The 20,706-nt window shown below is 35.1% G+C and overlaps 1 pseudogene; it reads right to left on the reverse strand.

The window, feature by feature from the left end:
• Positions 1 to 18,399: 18,399 nt before the first annotated feature.
• Positions 18,400 to 20,189, reverse strand: LOC149189470 (3-ketoacyl-CoA synthase 4-like; annotated as a pseudogene).
• Positions 20,190 to 20,706: the final 517 nt, after the last annotated feature.

A 20,706-nucleotide genomic window follows, 5' to 3' on the forward strand; every position in this document is an offset into this window, starting at 1 on the left:
GTATGAGTGTTTGGGGACTAATACATCATGATCTGACCTTCAAGCCCTGGATGCTCCCATAATTCATTGTGTCAGCATCCAAGGCTCCATAGATTCTCTCACAATCCTATGTTCCAATGTCTAGGGACTAAAATGTCTAGTTTTGTGCCAACGTCTTGGGATTAGAAAACCCTAAGTCAGAGCGAACCTTACGCCCATGATTTCGGACCCTTGAGCGAACTCCTTCCGTCGAACTTGTGTGAACCAAGATAATAAGAGAAGATAAGATATCTTGATCGAATGTGTCCAAATGAGCTTGAGGTCTCTTCTATTTATAGGCTTTCATGAGGGTACACTTGCGGTTAAGGCCGACCTAAGCAATTGCCCATGTGGTTAGCGCCGACCCATTCCATAATACATGTATGAATAAAATAATTCATAACTCAAATTATGCTTGACCAAATTTGGTGATCATTAGGTCGATTTTGGTCCTCTCGAAAAGAGGAATCTAATGCAATCATCATCTCATTCATTTGAGTTGTCCAAGGTGGAATTTGACCACAGTTGCAAAAATTAACAACGCTTGCAGCACTACTTTGTTTGTGATGGATGCTGGCAAAGCATGGGGGGTTTTGTAGGCACCATATACCTTGATGTAAGTATCATCTCCAGGAGTAAACCAATCATTAATGTCATACAAAGAAGCTCTATATTTATCATACATACATGAGGTTTATGTGCGAAAAAGTATTGTAGAAATTTTGAATAATATGACACTTATTCACAGAGATTATCCCGATTATACACTATTGCGGAATACATGCATAATACATAACCTCCTCTATGTTGATCATCAATTTAGCAGCATTAAAAACAATGAAACATTGATCGCATGCACACATTAACACAATATGTAACCCGGGGAAAGCATACAGCTGAAAACCCCACACTATCTGTATATTATAATGATTGAGAACATGTAACAATACATAGTACAATACTCCTCGCAAGTACTCAGTAATATCTCCACCTGCTACACACAAACTAGCTCATATTTGATGCCTCAAATCTCCTCCACTGCTTGCCTGCCTCCACTACGCAATCCTGCATGAGAATAATGATGAATGGCTGAAGCAAACTCATATTTCCTTGGCTTATACCATGTGAGCATCATTGGCAATCTCAATCAATGCATGTGCAAATCCCATGCATAACTATAGTCACAACTAATAGCAGTTTCACCCTTTCACTCACCTCTAACACTTGTCTCCACTGAATTGTTCATGCACTGAGTTAACTGATGTATTCTTTAGTTGATTTATGAGTTAATAATTAGTGAATTAATCAATAATTAATTCACACCTCTCATCTCCAATGTATTTGTCAGTTAGACTAAATAAAACTAGTTCAACTAAGTCAAACTGAGCACAACTCTATCAACTCCACATCCAACTCCACAAAACTCAACCACTTGAGTTCTAATTGAAGTCCTTCATGCAATAGCTCAAGTAACCCATGAGAATGCATGCATAATACATAACCTCCTCTACGTTGATCATCAATTTAGCAGCGTTAAAAACAATGAAACATCAATTGCATGCACACATTAACACAGTATGTAACCGGGGAAAGCATACAGCTGAAAACCCCACACTATCTGTATATTATAATGATTGAGAACATGTAACAATACATAGTGAAATACTCCTCACAAGTACTTAGTACTATCTCCACTTGCTACACACAAACTAGCTCAGATCTGATGCCTCAAATCTCCTCCACTGTTTTCCTGCCTCCACTGCGAAATCCTGCATGAGAATAATGATGAATGGCTGAAGCAAACTCGTATTTCCTTGGCTTATACCACATGAGCATAATTGGCAATCTCAATCAATGCATGTGCAAATCTCATGCACAACTATAGTCACAACTGATAGCAATCTCACCCTTTCACTCACCTCTAACACTTGTCTCCACTGAATTGTTCATGCACTGAGTTAACTGATGTATTCTTTAGTTGATTTATGAGTTAATAATTAGTGAATTAATTAATAATTAATTCACACCACTCATCTCTAGTGGCTTTGTCAGTTAGACTAAATACAACTAGTTCAACTAAGTCAAATTGAACACAACTCCATCAACTCCACATCCAACTCCACAAAACTAAACCACTTCAGTTCTAACTGAAGTCCTTCATGCAATAGCTCAAGTAACCCATGAGAAACCAAGTGATTCATTTTGTCAGCTGCATGTGCCACATTCATAGCTCGAACTGAAGTGCTCCAAGAGAATAAGATAATGTTTAGAGTCCAAATATTATTAAGGGCTAATAATATTTGATTGTTTCTATTTTTAGCCTGGCAGTCTAAAAATAGACTATGATCATTCCGCTGTGATCCAAAAATAGAAGTCCATCTATTTTTCCCAACATGACCAATCATCCATAAACAACATCCTGCAACTCATAGACCATGATCCATATGTCTAAAAATAGACTTTGCACCAAAAATAGCCTGCGAGCCCACTTAGTGAAGGCGACTTCTTTCCACTAAGCTCCATCATCTTGTTACATTTTTAACAAGTATATGGTATATGGGTGAGATGAAATACTCATAATATTCTAGTAAAACCCCCCATATCCTTTATTCCATAAAAAATTATAATAGATATGTACAAGCATGTCCAAATTAGTGCTCCATTTCCAACTTAGTCCCTCAAATTCATATTTCACACACAAGGCATCCAACAAGTATGATTCCATATAGAACTATGACTACTCCCTTTTTGATGGGCTTTTTCTGCTTGGAAATTATTTTTAATAGAGGATGCTAATATATTTTCCCAATTAAAGATAGTTCCTTTTTTGGCACATGCATGAATCAAGGGGACCCAGATCCCCTGAAAGGACTTTGCTTCTAGTTCACCTCATAGCTACATAACATGGCTACCAACATTTGATATAATTTTCTCAACGACTTAGTCTTATAAAATACATTTAATAATAATATGTTTAATAACTAGTACAATAGTAAATAAGAATAGGTGAAGAGATATTAAACTAATATAGTAGTAATAGAAATGTGCAGATTTATATATATGTGAACAATAATATTGATACTATATTACTATTATTATAGATATGCTTAATAATGCCATAAACAATAATTTAATACATAGTCATAATTATTTTTAAAGTATTAATGTTAATGATATTATAAAATATACATATTCTAATCAATATAATACACTAATACACTAGTACTACTATAAATATTATGATTTATGTTAATGCTAAGGTACTAAGGATTTAGATATAAGTGTTACTATGGTTATTAATATTAATAACTAGGGATAATAATTTATGGTATGCTTTGTGGATTCTATTAATATAAATAATATATATTATAGTTATTAATTAATGTATAACGTTATTAATAGTTTAAAATACAAGCATTATAATAGATATAGTACTATTAATACAATAGTACTATAGAACACAAATTGGTTTGAGAATGGTAGTAGCTTATCTTTGAAAAGAGAGATGTCAACTACACTCATTCATAAAAAGCTATCATACGAGGTTGAAATAATGACTTTTTAACACAAAACAAGAACCCTAAAGGTCCAAAACCCTAACCTAGGAAGAAAAGTGCCAAAAGGTTTGTTGGCCCCAAAGTGGCTAGTCGATACATCAAATTCTTAGGGGCATAAATTTTACATAAAATCTTGTTTGTGGTGCATGACAACTTGGTGGAAAGTGTTGATTTTTTGCAGTAGCGAGCAAACATTCTCCCATGGTGTCATGTTGAATTGACTAGTGGGGGAATGATACATTTCCCCATTGGGCCATGCTGATTTGGCTAGGGGTAAATGGCCCAAGGGTGGACATCTCCCATGGGGTCATGCTGATTTTACTAGGGGAGAATGATACATTCACCCATGGGGCCATGCTGATTTGGATAAGGGTGAATGCCCCATGATACTCATATTTTGCTATGAGATGGAGTGATCTAGTTTTTATAGAGGGTTTGAATTTTTTATCCATTGGGGTTTTTCACCCAACAGTGGGGTAAACAATTCTAGTCTATTGTTGAGTTGTGATGTAGGCTCCATTAGTGAATGGTTTTCTTGCAATGGGAATCCACCTTGAGGGGTCCCTACTCATCCTTAGATCTCTATCTAAATAGGCAAGAACGTGAGAGACAAATCATCAACATAGCAAGCTCATTGATTTTTTTTGAGTGGAGGAGAAATTCATCCAAGGAGAAATTTGTTTCTAGAGATCATCTCTTCATCTCTCTTTATATTTTATATATCTCTCTCATTCTATCCGCGTGTCTAAAAGTAGATCGAGTTTGACCAACCTTTGACAACTCCATGTGTGAAGGATTGACCGAGATTCTTTGACCGAGTTTGACTAAAGGTTGTCCGATATGTTTGACCAAACTTTGACCAAGATGTTTGACTGTAGGAAGGCCACACATGCAAGGGTTTTGACCATAGGTTTGATCATAGTTGCACGTGCAGATTGTTGACCATAGACTATAGTTTTTACCACAGGGATGAGAGTTGACTACAAGGAAGTTTGACTAGTTAATTTGACCAAATTTGACTTTTGAGTATTTTTATTGGTTTGACCAACATTGAATTCTTGTTGTTTGACCAAGTTTGACTATTATTTCAACTTGTATATTGGCATAGATTTCTAGAAAAAAAATTATTTGTAAACCTTGTTAAAAGAAAATTTATCCTCAAGAAAAGATTGTTCGGTTTTCTCCCAAGGTGGGTTTCCCAGGGTAAAAAAAAAAATTGTGTCTATTCTACATGGTTGCCTTTCTATGATCTTTCAATATGTCCCTTGCATTTATTGTTGATATTTTCTAAGTATAATTATTCAATGGTAGAAATGGCATATAAATTATTGTTTGAAAACCATTAGGAATTAATTATCTGGAAAAATATTATATTCTACAGCACTTGCCATAAAATATCAACATGGTATCAAAGCTTTGATGAAATATAAACCATTGAATAGACACAAATTTTAGTATTCAGACAGCTTGTACAGGTTTTAGTTCTCTTGTGAAAATGGTGCATAGTCTTAGAGTAGAAGATAGGTTGGATGGTGCTACTAATTTCAGATCTTGGAAGACCAGGATACTCATTGTCTTGGAAGAAAATGATATTCATAATTTATGTGAATGAAATTTTCTCATAACCAACAAATGTCGAGGAGAAAGCCAAGCATAAGAATAATGAAGCAAAATTCTAAAAGGATCTTGATAGATTCCATCAAGGATCACTTGATTCCAAATATTGTTGAGTTGAATACTGCTAAAGAGATGTATGATGTTTGTGGGATTGTTCAAGAGTAAGAACACTACTGGGAAATTGGCCTTGATGAATCCTCTTTGTTGTATCACGATGTTCAGATCAAATTCAACTGCCACTTATCTCATGAGATTCTCTTAGTTGAAAGATTAACTTAGATCCATTAGAGATACCATTGATGATACAAAGCTTGTTATAATGACTCTTAATGGATTTCCTTCTTCATGGGATCCATTTGTACAAGGTATTTGTGCACGAAATGAGCTGCCCAAGTTTGCTTAGATTTGGAATAATTGTGTCCAAGAGGAGGCTAGATTGTTGTCCAATAAAATCTTGCAGATACCTTAGGATGATGAAACTCAAGTCGTTGCAACTCATGCAAGAAAAGGAAAAGGAAGAAGAAATTTTGGTAAGAAATATATAGGTGGAAGATCAACTCCAATTCAATACTACAAGAAGAAGAATACTTCAAAGATCAATTGCTTCACGTGTCATTTATTTGTACATTATGCATCCCAACGTCCTCAAAATAAAAGGAAGGGAAAGAAGCATACATCAACAACTGATGTTGATGATATTGGTGAGAATCTACCACAGAAGAATACAAAGAAATCTAAACATGATGATATTGCATATGAACTTCAAAAGGAATACTTCTTTGTCTCTGATCTTATAGGAATTATTACTAACAATAGTGAAATTTGTTTGGTAGAAAGTGGTGCTTCTAGGCACATGGTAGGTTCACGAGATTCTCTCATAGATTTGACAGAGAGAGATTCATCATTGCAAGTGGAACTTGGAGATAATGCAAAGTATGTAGTGAAAGGAATTAGGACATCATTTCAGTTGGATTTTGGAGATTATCTACACATGAGAGATTTTTTGTTTATACCAGGATTGAAGAAGAACCAACTCTTTCTTTCAGTGTTGGAAGATAGAGGTTACATAGTTGCATTTATGGATGGTCGGGTTCTTGTATGGCCTAACTGAGCTTGAGCATAGACTTAGCAGGAGCGATTGGTGTTCGAGAGGGACGATTGCACAGATTGTTGGGACATATAGCCCAAGCATTGGTACACGACAATATCAATTTATGTGAGTTATGGCATCAAATATTTTCTCACCTGCGTTACGAGGCTTTGTCAACATCGAGGAGGATGGTTACAAGTCATCTAAAGCTCTGAGCAGAGCATGAGTGTGTTTACAATGGTTGCGCACTTAGAAAGAATGCCAAGGGATATTTTTCGATTAGTAATAGTAGCTCCAAAGATATCTTGGTTCTAGTGCATTCATATGTATGTGAAACGATGACAGTATCGTCTTTGGGTGGCTTCTTGTACTGCGTGACATTCATTGATGATTTCTCTCGACATACATGGATCTACTCCATGAAGACCCAGGATGAGGTCTTTAGTAGGTTCCAAAGTTCAAAGATCATGTGGAAAACTTGACAGGGAATAAGATCAATCTTTTGAGGTTAGATAAACGAGGAGAGTTACTTCCAGGAACTTAAATGATTTTTTCAAGGAAGCAGGGATCAAGAGGGAGTGGATAGTGCTTGCAACCCTCAATAAGAGGGGGTTGCATAAAGGACTAATAGGTCCATCAAGGAGGTCATCAATACGATGATTCATGATCAATATTTACGCATGTTCTTATAGAAAGAGGCATCCAATGCAACAGTTTATGTTCATAACAGGAATCCTCACCAAATACTGGAGGACAGGATTCCTGGGGAGGCATTCCCAGGAGTGAAGCTAGAATTCAGTAATTTGAGGATCTTTAATTGTCCAGTATACATCCACGTTCCTAAGGAGAAAAGGAAGAAGTTAAAACCTTATAGGAAGAAGGGTACTTGTGTGGGATATTCCAAGACTTTGAAGGCCTATATGATCTACATTTCAAGACAAAATTAGATTGAGGTTAGTTGGACTGTTAATTTTGATGGGGAGGTAGCATTCAGCGAGTCTAAAGAGACTCATATTGATATTGATAATGAGGAGTAGGAGGCTCCAAAGGATGTGGATCCCTATAGTCATGTTGTTCATTCTTCAGACTATTAGGAGGAGTCAATAGAGCCAATGGACCCACCTAGAGATGTTGTGGTGACCAGGAAGAGCTTGACATGGATTTGTGACACTTTGACATATACAAAGAGGCATGTGGCTCCCCATGGTACTTTCCAGGAGAGAATATGACCAAAAAGGTTCATGAGCTATATGGAATTGATAAGCCATATCATTGATTTTGAGCCCTCCAGTTATGATGGGGCAGCAAGACAACAAGTTTGGATGCATGCCATGATGGAGGCATATCAATTCATCATGACGAATGATGTGTGGAAGATAGTTATGAGACCAAAGGGGAAGTGTGTAGTGACTTCCAAGTGGATCTATAAGATCAAGAATGTAGTATATGGCAACATCGATAGGTACAATGTGAGGTTGTTAGCATGAGGATTCTCCCAAAAAGAGGGAGAGGACTATGATGATACATTTTCTCCAGTCAACAGGGACACTTTTATCAGCACTATTTCTTCTCTTGCTTCAGTTATGGGTTGGAGGTTACATAAAATGGATGTAAAGACTGTGCTCCTCAATGGTGGGATTGAGGAGGAAGTGTACATAGAGAAACCTCAGGGCTTTGTTGTAGATGGGAAGTAGTCCCATTTTTGCAGGTCAAAGAAGGCTTTGTACGGACTTAAGCAGGAACCCAATGCATCATATTCTAGGATTAAAGGATACTTGATGAGTTTAGGCTTCACCAAGAGTGATGTGGATCCTCACCTTTACCTCATGGTTGTTAATGGTGATCCTTTGATCTTGGTGTTATATGTTAATGATCTATTCCTTACTGAAGTAGAGAGGCTCATTGTTGGGTGCAAGAGGGATCAATTGTCCTTTGAGATGAAGGATCTTGGCTTCATGCATAATTTCTGTGGATTGGAGGTGTGGCATAGGTCTTTTGAGATCTTCCTTGGACAAGAAAAGTACACAGTTAAAATATTGAGGAGATTTAGTGTGATGGACTGCAAGTTTGTGGCTACACCTATGGTGACCATTGTGAAAGGAAGAAACAACCGACGAAGAAGCTAAAGGGTCAACTTTAGGATCAACTGGAGGTTGATTTTGTCTAGTTGTAGGAATATTCAATTGTGGTGCCAAGAAGGTTAAGAACAACCATACTGGCAAGCCAATGGTAAGTCCCGGAAGGGACAATGTAGCCATATAAGGAGCACTAATATTTCTGAAAGGAGGAAAAGGACTAGGATTCCCATCAAAAGGAATTCCTTGATCAATGGACTCCGGAGTTGTTGCCATACGTCTCAACCTAAGATCAACTAGGGAGTGACATGGAGGATGTTATCCACGGTCAGTTAATTTTATTTTAATCAAAATAACATAACAAAACAAAAGAGGGATAATCTAAGCAAAAGGATTGCCAAGTAACTGTGAACTGCAATATACTGCCTCAGTGAACCAAGGACTTAACATACGTGCAGGCAATCTCCCCGAATGTTGTTTTCATTGTATCACAGTATACAAGGTGACTGACTCGGTTACCTATGGATGGATAGAAACCTAATGTAGTCCTCCAAAATATACCCGAAAGTACTTGGAGGTCCAATCCGTGTTAGCGTTGTCTAATGCGAAACCACACAGTGAGAGCATTCCCTTATACTTTTCGTACTATAACATCGCTCGATATACCCAAAAATACATGGACGAGCTATGATATACTTATGTACGTGGAATGAGGTATCACACTTAGAATGTATCGCAAACCGTTAGCGACAACTGCTATGTTTAACTATGCCAGGACACGTCTTTAGCCTATACCTCTAAATGTTACACATTAAGTTACAATGCTCCATTAGGTTAATTGAGATAAATTTTAGTTGATCTTGTTTAAAATTTTCCCTTTTAAGTACACTGTGTGATGTTTCTGAAACTCCTAGAATGCAACTAAGATGAGAAACATTATTTTCATTTGATTTAAACAATAAAAACCGTAACTACAAGGGATAGAGCAATCAAAACCTCTAAACAAAGAGCATAGAGCACATCTAATGCAGCTTTCCTTATACCATTCTTACAAGCACACACAAACTTCTAAATGCACTATGCATGTTTTTCTTTTCATTCCTTTAATGTTTAGATGAACACAAAGAAACTAAATGCCCAAATGATCAATCAATGCTTTTCACAAGAAACGAAGACTTTACAACAGTTTATTTTTCAAAAAAATGAAGACTTTACGGCAATTCTTTTTTCAGAAAAGTAAAGACTAATCAATGTAAGCTAACTTTGGGATTGATTCAACAATGATAAAGAAAACATAAAGAAACATTGAACAAACAAAGACAAAGTGGCCATGGAAGAGAGATGCTAATTTGGACTTCAGAGACAGAGAAACATTAACCATTCAACAAACAAGATGTGAAACAGTTTGTCAAAAATCAAGCAAGAGGATATATTTTTGGCTTGACAGGGACTAACGCAACCCTGAGTGGGAGACAGTGCATTGCAGAGAACTGTCTCTAGGCTAACGCTGCTCTGTAGAGCACTGTGTCAAGAATAACAGTGCGTTGATGCTATAGAGCACTATCATCACAGAAATAAGGACACATTTTGACCAAACAAGCTTCAAAATGACTTAATATGGGGAAATGAACTCAAGCAAAGTCTACTAGTGCTATTAAGACAAGGGATAACTACTACGAATGATGATCTTTCCCAGTATGGTCGTCAATTTGTTATACGGAATTTATACCTACTGATAAGTATATCTTCCCTAAGTGGGTAGTTACACTTAGAACAACTGAAGTAAAAATGTTTAACCTTTTCCTAAAATAAACAAATAAGATAAAGGAACCTACATGTGATCCTTCACTTCATTTGATCTCCTTTGAGTTGCTCTCATCGCTCCCGCTCAAACTAAATTCGCTCAATTGGTTCCTACCAATAGAAATAGAATACGACAACAATCAAATCATATGATCTATTTAATGTAAACAAATGGAATTCACAACATTTGAACATACATTCATCATAGATATAGACAAAAGTATTGGAAAAGGAACAAACAACTTTATTGATTGATAGAAGGAGAAGTTACACCCAATGTCGTTTGATCTCATGTCACTCATCCAACTTAGTCCAAACCCTCATCACACCAATAGCAACATCAATCCAACAGCATAACATTACTTCACAATGATTTCAAGTCTCTAAACCAACAATATTTCTCTATAATATCCAAGCTCTAGCCCCTTTGGCTCTATGATGGTAGGCCAATTTATAAATGAATGCAAATGGTTTTGTCATTAATATGGTATTGAATGGTTTTCCATAATTAGATGGGAAGATAGAGGATTAGATTATCCAAGGCTATCCTAAGTCAAGCTCATCTTGATAGGATAGGATCTGGGTTCCTTCTAGAATGCTCTAGAATCAAGGAATATTCCCATAATTCTATGCCAATTTTGCTCATCCTCGCCTAGCACAAGCTTAAGTGAGCCTAAGTGCTATGCAACGCAGGTCTGAATGGGCCTACTTTCTATGCAAAGTAGTTTCCCCTGACCAAGGGTGCGTTGATGTCCCAAGGAGGAATTTCAGCAGGGTTTCAAACTAGGAAACTTTTATGGATGAAAGCACTCAATGAAGTGGCATGTTTGGGGCATGTAGGAACAGAATTAGGGTTTGATAGACCATGTTTACATTGATCTGGTCGCCGGGAGTGATGTTCCCAAATAGACCTGTAATAGGTACAATTTTTGGATTCCCAACATTTTAAAACTAACCAAAGTGATAGGGAGTAGGATGTGTTATAGTAGAATGTTGTAAATTTGAAACCAAATTTTTTGATACCAGGTTTGTTTTCACTAAAAATATCAATGATGAAGGAAACCAAACAATCTTTTACTTGGAAATTATATGTGTAGAATACTTCCCTCGGATTGGTTCCACAATCTTTAGCGATCATAATAAGTTGCGGATCTAGAAAAATTTGACTATCAACTTCAATCTATACATCATCTAGTTTTAGCTCTAAATGAAAAGTACCATCTTAAAAGTATTTCTCAGTGAGAAGAGCCTTAGACTTCTTATTGGCATAAAGCATTCAACATTGACTAGTTGAATGCCCATAAATCTTATGATAGGTATGATTCTCTGCATTAGTAGAATATGAAAAGTAATTCTTGAAAACTAAGTTGTTAAAGTTCATTAACCCACCTCTTGCACGGATTAATCAAAGATTGATTTGCAAATGTCATACTTGGTTTGAGTGTAGGGACATAGCCTAATGAGCCATAAAGTGCCCACACCACTTGAGTTCAATGGGGTACTTCTCACCTGCAAAAATAGGGTTGCACCACAGTGTGGGTATCGAATCCTAAATTCAAGTTCCCTACGGAAACTTTTGAACTAGAAAAAATCAAAGAGAAAAATAAAATAAATAAATAAAAATGTGGGCCCCTCCTCCAAAACACTAACCCATCACTTCTTAAACAATCTCATGAACTCAAAATCACAAAAACATGCTTCAGTGCACCATTACATTTACATCGTGGACAACTAAAGAGTGAAGTGTACAATTACCTTTAGTGTTCAAATATTTCATTATAAGGATATCTTCTAAGCATTTTAAAAACAATATTTAGAGTTGAAATTTCATTTTCAATTATCTTTATTCTTTGTAAAATATTCTTTTAATTATATCCATAATGGTTTCATCAAATTCTTTCTATTTGAGGCAAGAATATGGGGAGAGGACAATGCTAGCCAAAGGCACTCAAGAGTCATTAATGAAAATGATTAAATATGATATGGTTATAATCATGCATGATTGTTTAATGTTGCATGGAAATTATAGGAAAATGAATATCAAATTGTCAATTGGTTAATGGTAAATGTTTTACTATAAAGTTGAAATTTCAACAATATAAACGATACATCTGATGTAAAAATGAATATGAAACATTTTTTATTCACATAAATTTCAATTATGTTATTTTATTTATTTAAACTTGCATATGTAAAATGTTCATATGTGTTTTCCTAATGTAATCTCATCCACTATTTCAAAAGTGGTACTTGTAAATGCACCTACACCCATATCCATATGCCCTCACAACTTACCCCCAAACCTCGCTATTGTCCATTAGGGTTGGATAATTCTTAGAGATTGAAGGGTGTGAGAAAAAGGTGCTAGTCTTGTTGTAACTCATTTTCACTAACTTAGATCCAAGCTTGGTTTTAATAGCAATATATCTTTTATATGGTTTGTCCAAAGAATCCACTTCATAAGTACTACTTTCATTTTAAATACTAAGAAGTAATTTGAAAAGAAGCTTGATCATGAATACCTCTTCTATATCTAAAATTTCCAATAAATTGTTGATATGCTCACTGAACAACTCAATGTATTGTTGGATTGATTGGCTTGGAATTTCTAAGTAGATGCCATTTTGCCCATAGATTCACTTGATCCCTAAGAGGATAGAATCCTGCCTACACCACATATTTGAAATTAGTCCATTGAGTGATCTAGCCTACTTCAATAATGAGAAAATTTTGGTGATTTCACGACCAATATACCTAGAACAATTTTTTTCCATATGGGCATTAACGATTTGGATCTTTAATGCATCAGTAAACTCATAACTAGTCTTAAGGTATGCCTCAAGAATTCACAACTAGGAGTTAAACTTCACACCATTGAAGTTTTTATTGAACTCAAGAATTTGTACCTTGGTTTCCAACTAGAAAAAAAATAGTCATATTGGGTTTGCTTGAGGATGACTTTGTAAGAGAACTCATTGGAAGATTCCAATGATTCCTTTCATCTCCTACATCATCTAGTTTATTAGCTCCATAGAACTATAATCGGTTGAGTCATGAGTTGATTCCTCTCATGCCCCACCTCTTGTAACCATTGATGAATGGATATTCACCTTTTGTGAGGGCTTTTATGCCATAACTTTATAACATTTGTAACTTATACAATAATGTTCAAGACTACTATTATGATCCTAACTTGGAATGGTATGCCTATCCTACCCTTGATGATCCTTGTAATAATTTAACTTAGCTCCTAGTTACAAAGAAAATCATATCACAAAATGGAGCTTTGACATACACTGGAGTTTGATTTATCAAGGGTATAACTCACAAAGTGTTTCACATAATTAGTATTATAACCTTAATTTGGAAACAAAATTTTACATCTAATGGCATCAATTTCATTGTAGTCAACCTTACTAGTAAAAATATATAACATCAAAGAGCGCTCCAATTTTTACAACCAATTGATGTGAGTTTAAAAATCAAAATCTTGTTAATGAGGGTGGATTTAGAATAAGGTAAAATATGGAGAACCTCTATGTAGGCTAGATGTAGGTCCTTGATTATATAGAGCTAAATGGTGTGAAATCTAGTAAGGATAAAATGTGAAGACCCTTACAAGTAGAATAGTGTGAGATATAATCAGGGCAAAAGATTGAAACCCTTACACTGCCAAATGATGTGAAACCTTGAAGCGACATCACTCCATTATGATACAAAATGATATGGGCACTATATCGACAAGGGAATACTCATACACTAAGGAACATAAGAGAGAAAGTATGCAAGTATTAAAGATGAGATTGTTGGAACTTTACAAGTTTTGCACTCATTTGCATTATGTATATATAGAGGGTACACGAAGCTTCAAAAGGAAGTTCAAACCGCCAAGTATTTGAATATCAAATCCATTTTCTTAATTATAGCATTCATCAAAATTCCTTTTTAAGTTCATTTCCACTTGCATCTAACAACATGTATTTACAAAATATTAACCTTAATTGTATCTAAATTATAATAGTATATAATATAGTGTAATGATAATTTTATTAAATGTATATTCTATTCCATTGTTAGTCATGTTTATTTCATAATAGGCCTTCCAAAATTGTAATTTAATTATTAGTAATTATTAGGTAGATGGTAAAGATTTAACCTCCATGGAATATGCTAGAATATTCATAAATCAAACATTAAAATTTATCTCTTAGTTATTCTTTTTTAATTAGTTTATCTCAATTATTTAATTAAATAAAATATTATATCAATATGTGTCATAATGGGCATGTGGTATTGATAAGTCATGGTATTGTAACAAAAAGTATTTACAAATTAAGGCTTTACATGGTAGAGTGGGGTGAATATCCATAGTTGAGAATATTATTACATATTTTTTAAGATGTGTATACATTTAATTCATATTTTAATTATTTTTTTAAATAATAATAATAATTTAAAATAGAGTTATCAATTAGTTAATTTTCATGATTTTTTTTTAAATTTTGGCGATGTGAAATATGTCATAAGATAAGTGATTTGATGATTATCATGAATTAATGTCTATCTACATTTGCTAACCATTTAATTTATATGGCTATTCTACTGTATTGATTTATTATTATTTGGTTTATTTGCTAGAAGGTCTATTTTTGACTTTAAATTTTCTAAATAATACTAATATAAAAAATAAAATAAAAATAAAAAAAAAAAGATAAAATGCTTAAACCAATTTTGAAAAATGTAAATTCCTTTATATTTTTAAATGTCTTCCCTACTAAAATAGAGAATTTTTTTTTTAAACAAAGCTTTTGCATAACAACGACTACAAACTAGCAATTTCCCTAAAGGTGAAAAGATACAAGATATTAACCAGAGGTCTTAAATCCAGTGAAAAGATACACTCTAGGAATAGAAGGGGCATGTAGTTTTGCTCTAATACCATGTAGGTGTGGAAAAAGGCACCCAAGGATTACACTGCATAATCAAAATTTCAACATTTCTACTAAGAGAGAAAATTGAAAAAATGAACCAAGTTTCTTTATTACTTGAAAAATAGACTATACATCATTCTTATTTATTATAGCAAAAGAAGCTTCTTATTTATAGTAGCAAAAGAAGCTTTTAGCAATTGCGAGAAGAGAAACTTCACAATCTAACAATTAAGATTTATACATAAGCTTGCAAGCTTAAAACGGTTATTTTATTAGAACTCTAGCATATTTTTCATCATTTCACATATTTAGTCAAACTAAAATGCACATAATATATACTTTGACTTTCATTACTTATTCATGAAAACCATTTAGACTTGTTTATTTTTTTATAACTTTTTAATGTTAATATGAAAATATGTTTTACTACAAATATTAATTCTAAAAAATTTCCTGCATAAATAAATATTATTTAAAAAAGAAAAAGCATTTATAAAGCACCTAATTCTTACCAAAAAAACAATACAAAAATGTGCATTATTCAAATTAATATCATTCAAATAATTGTGACAAATAAATTACCCACAAAATAGATGTGAGCCAAAAGTCAAAGAAATAGATCCAAGTCAAAAAAAAATATTGCGCTATGTGGCGCAACTTTTAAGCGTATTTCTTTAAGCAACTTCCAAAATAAATAAATAATAGAGACAGCTTTTATTTTCATAACATGGTTCTTTAGAAACAAAATAGTTAACTCAGAACTGCTCATGCATTTACCTCTCTAACCATATGGTGAGGAGAGCAGTTAATAAATTCAATACCAAATTATGTTCTCATATATTTTAAAAAGAGTATCCAAGTTAATTCGATACCAAATTATGTTCTCATGTATTTTAAAATGAGTACACAAGATAGAGAGTTTTACATGTAAGGAGGATAGTTATCGCAAACATAAGATCATTAACAATTTTTCAAAAAAATAAAAGAAATGGTACTAACAATTGTATAGTGGCATTCAAACCGTACATAGCAATATCGAGGCCGAGACATATTGATGAACAGCTAAATGACATAGGTACATAGACATGTATATGCAATATCGAGGCCGAGACCTATTGATGAACAGCTAAATGACATAGGTACATAGACATGTATATTTCAGTTTCTCATTGAAATATCAAATATAAGTTTTTTACTTTGAAGAAAAAAGTACCTCTAAGAAACAAAATTGGGTTTAATGGAGTCCCAAATTTATAAGTACCATGCATCTGGTTACAAAAACAACTCCTGCCAAAACTCTGAATTATATGTAAGGTCCTCTCAGTGGAATATATCGACTCCTAAAATTGAGTTGCAGAAAGGTCATAAAGAAATAAACGATCAGCTAATGGCTATGCCTTGGCTATATTTAATCACAAAAATATTCTGGAAACGATTAAATTGATCATTGTAGATGAAGGCTGGAGCAATTGGCCTTCTATATGGCCAGAATTTGCACTCATGTGACCCTGACTTCATATTTGCATTCTCATGGAATCATGTTTGCATAGGACCAACCACCTACCATGTGGAGGTATTCCAACCTAGCTAAACTCAATATAAAGGTTTCCTCTAGGGTTTTGCCTCTGAGGGCAAGTACATTATTATTGGAGAGCATACCTATCTCGATTTTAGCTTTTCTTCTTCAGAATAGTACATACGCTCTTGAACACAAGTAGTCATAAACCATGGCATGGCATGGCATGTTTCACCATTGCAGTAATCGCATCTCTATTTAGCCAAGGCATGGAGGTGAAGAAATATACAACCAACATGAACGTTCATCTTTGATCATTCTCTGGGTTCTTTCTCTTATACACTTTCACAATGGTCTTTCATCGCTGAGGTAGGAACTTGACGTAACCAATAGACATGCTAAATGGACTTGTATTCAATATATGTTACAAGTGTTCTTTATTTATATGAAGATTTACAATGATTGTGAAATTTTCTTGATTTATAGGAAATACAAGTAACATAATAAACAAAAAAGAGTTTAACAACGTGATTAAATTACATCAAAATGATTAATCAGAACTCGATTTCCTCAAAATATGCTTCAGTTGAACAACGTGGCATTCAATAGCCCTTTCAAAAACACCTGGCTGTCATTATCTCACATTGTTGTGAAAAGGACACTATTAAAGGCAAAAACAAATGGTAAAAATGAATTCATCGAGGAAAACCTTTGAGAAATGAGCATCTTACTAAAATGAGTGAAAGTTTAACTATCTGCTCCTAGGATTAGCTCAGCTGGTCGGATCCCTGTGGTTAAGCATCTCTGGTATCCACCCTGTGGTTAAGCATCTCTGTCATTGAGAGGTCTCTGGAGGATTAGATCAACTGGTCAAATCCCTGTGGTTAAGCATCTCTGCCATTGAAAAGTCCCGCGTTCAATTTCTCTCTAACACTCTCAGGGTCAGATTTTGAGATTTTGTGTTTGAATCAGCAGGAAGTGATCCCAGGTCTACACCGTGAACCAAGTGAAAGTTCAAGTATAGAGCAACAAACTGTTATTTAAGTAAATAATCTAACATCCAGCATTGGCATTGGCTACATCCTATATGGCAGAACCAAAATAACATATCGTTATACATCTCCTCATTAAGATAACAAGCAGAGTATGTTACCAAGTTACCAAGTGAAAGGCCAATGCTACTTTTACTAAGGAATCAAACTACAGCGTAAAAGATTCAAAAGTAGAAGAAAAATGCACCATACTAAGTTTCTAACACTCCCACATTTGGAGAGAGGGAGGAGAACCTGAAAATACTATATCAATACCAAAACATACAGACCTTCTAATACCAAAATATAACAAATTTTCTAACACAGTTCACCGTCAATATATAATTAACATGATTGCATTTCAGTATGATAACTCGTAAATTCAAGTCACCTTTGATAATTGAGCAAAAAGCATAAAATGTAATCGCTCAAAGTCAAGGACTTCCTTTATGATGCCAGCTTTCTAGATACATATATCAGTAGAGCTGCTTTAAAAGGGAATAATGAAATCAGCTACTGTCGTTACTTTTCTACTCACAAACCACTATTTTGAAAAGTTAATTGATCTTACAAAGAAAAATACCAGGAAACCTCCTCATTAGCCGGATTGTCAATTTTCCTACACTAAGATATCTGAACTGAAAGGTGTTATTGAGAAAGAAACAGATACTACACAGAAAGCCAACAGGAAGCATTCCCATTTGTTGACTGCACATGCTCCATTAACAGGACCGCATTTTAGAAAGTAATCCGCTAGATCATCTTTGACAATGAAGTAAATGAAAAACACATGAACATGATTAGTTTGAAATATGATTGTTCAACAGTCAAGCACCTTGACGATGCAAATTTTTCAGCTAGCTATTTCAGTAAAGTTGAAAAGAATGGTAGTTCTGGAGAGAAATGTGAAGGGGCAATATCATGAATTGCCCATTGAAACAATTCATGAATTGCCCATTGAAACAATTCCCACAAATGAATTTTATACAAATGACAAGGAGCTTTCCTGATGCTACTACTAGCCTACCTACAAAGTCTGCATGAGCAAAGCTATAAAAATTCAAAATTCCTCTTAAAGATTGGGATGTGGCACAGTTTGGAAATTCAAAGGCTGGATACACAGTTTGAAGATGCAATAGTCTGGAAGTGCAGAAAACTAAAAATAAAAGCTAAACCATGTGAGAAACCATGAAATGGGGACCAATAAAAAATACCAATATTGCAGAACTCCAAAGTGCACACATATCTAGAAGATACATGCAGATCTGAGGTTGAACTGCATGTATTAGACTTTCAACTCATTTTGTTGGTTGCTCATTCTATCATCAATTTTACTGGATATTGATCAATGCAATCAGCCCAAGGACTATCAGTGGGTGATTTCATTATTTGAAGTGCTTTCCAAACAGCACTGTTGCACTTGAATCCACTTCCAAATGCAATCTACCAAATTTGATTGCCTGTTCGCATACGTCCTTTGGCCTCAATGTAACTGAGCTCATACCAAATTGAGCTTGAGGAAGTGTTGCCAAAGCGATGCAGAGTCATCCTCGAAGTCTCTATATTATTGGCTTGAGATGCAAGTTCTTCTTAAGCTCATCAATCACTGCTCTTCCTCCAGCATGAATACAGAAATGCTCAAATGCAAGCTTAAAATCTGGAATATGGGGTTTGATCTTCATACTGAAGACCTTTGCTCTTCCTCCAGCATGAATACAGAAATGCTCAAATGCAAGCTTAAAATCTGGAATATGGGGTTTGATCTTCATACTGAAGACCTTTCTTCCAACAAGGGTGGCAAAGAAAAGTAATCGCTTGTTGATGGGAAGAACAAGAGGTCCCAGAGTTGTGATATTAGTCTTCAATGCTCCTCATGCTATGGCCATAAGTTCTTTGGATAATGACACACCAAGCTTGCCAAGTTCATCTTGCTCTTGATAAACATAGTTGAATTCTTTATCATCTGCTCCTTTATGAGTTTTCGCAACATGGACAAGATTGTACTTTGCACGCTGGCGGTCAGAGCGCTTATTTGAAAGAACTGTAGATCCCCCAACACGAAACAAGCAATTGGTATCAACATTGACTTTTTGTTGCCAAAATACCAATTCTAAGTAATGTTTTCTATGCTCACAACTATTGCATATGTGCTTCTATGAATTTGTAACAAATCCTTGGCAAGATCAATGGCAAGAACTCATGCACTACAACCCATTCCACCTAAATAGAAGCTTTGAATGTTCCCTCTCAACTTATACCTATTCACAATCATAGCAGAGTGTGAAGGAGTTGGATTGAATAGACTGCAGTTCACCACAAGAATCCCAATATCCTTGGGTTTCAACCCTGTTTTCTTAAAAAGATTGTCTAGGGCACCAAACATGACCTGCTCGGCCTCTTCTCGTGCTATGGCCATGGAGGGCCGAGGGGGAATATAATGCACTACAGCAGGAAGATAAGTGTTGTCTCCTAAACTCGATCGTTCTAGTATCTTTGCCCGGAATTCCAAGGATGAATCTTGAAAATATCTCGAAAGCTCAGAGTGTTCCATAAAGCATTGGAAGCTCACTTTGAGGCTTTCAGGGGGCTTGTAGCAGAATTAATCCACAGGAGACACAGGTCGAGGGCAAGACATCATATAGACTGTGCACCCAAAAACAAGAATGGCCAAACAGACAAGAACACTCACGAGATTGAACTGTAAATGGATCCAGAGCTGCCAAATATCTTCCGGGTTCATCCGTCCCACTTCAAGAAGCATACCCACCATGAGAGGGATCAAGAGCAAAGTCAGGAGATGGGTTATAAGATAATGATAGCCGAGTTTGACATATTTCAGATTGACACTTTGGAGGAAATCAGGAAGTATACGTGATGGACTGATCTAGACAGCCACTACATTAGAGACGTGATGGTTGGTTTGGCTTGATGGGTGGTTAGTTTGACCCATTTTGGTATTAGGGTTCAATCAACCTGGGTCTAGAGAAAAACAAATGGGGACCAAGAGAGTCTCAGGTATAAAATTAAAAACTAAGCTATAAATCTAAGATTTAAGAGGACTGAAAAAA

This window comes from Pinus tabuliformis, chromosome 3_1 (genome assembly GCF_031772625.1).
Source record: "Pinus tabuliformis cultivar Carrire ecotype Pingquan chromosome 3_1, CPIR1, whole genome shotgun sequence".
Classification (NCBI taxonomy): domain Eukaryota; kingdom Viridiplantae; phylum Streptophyta; class Pinopsida; order Pinales; family Pinaceae; genus Pinus; species Pinus tabuliformis.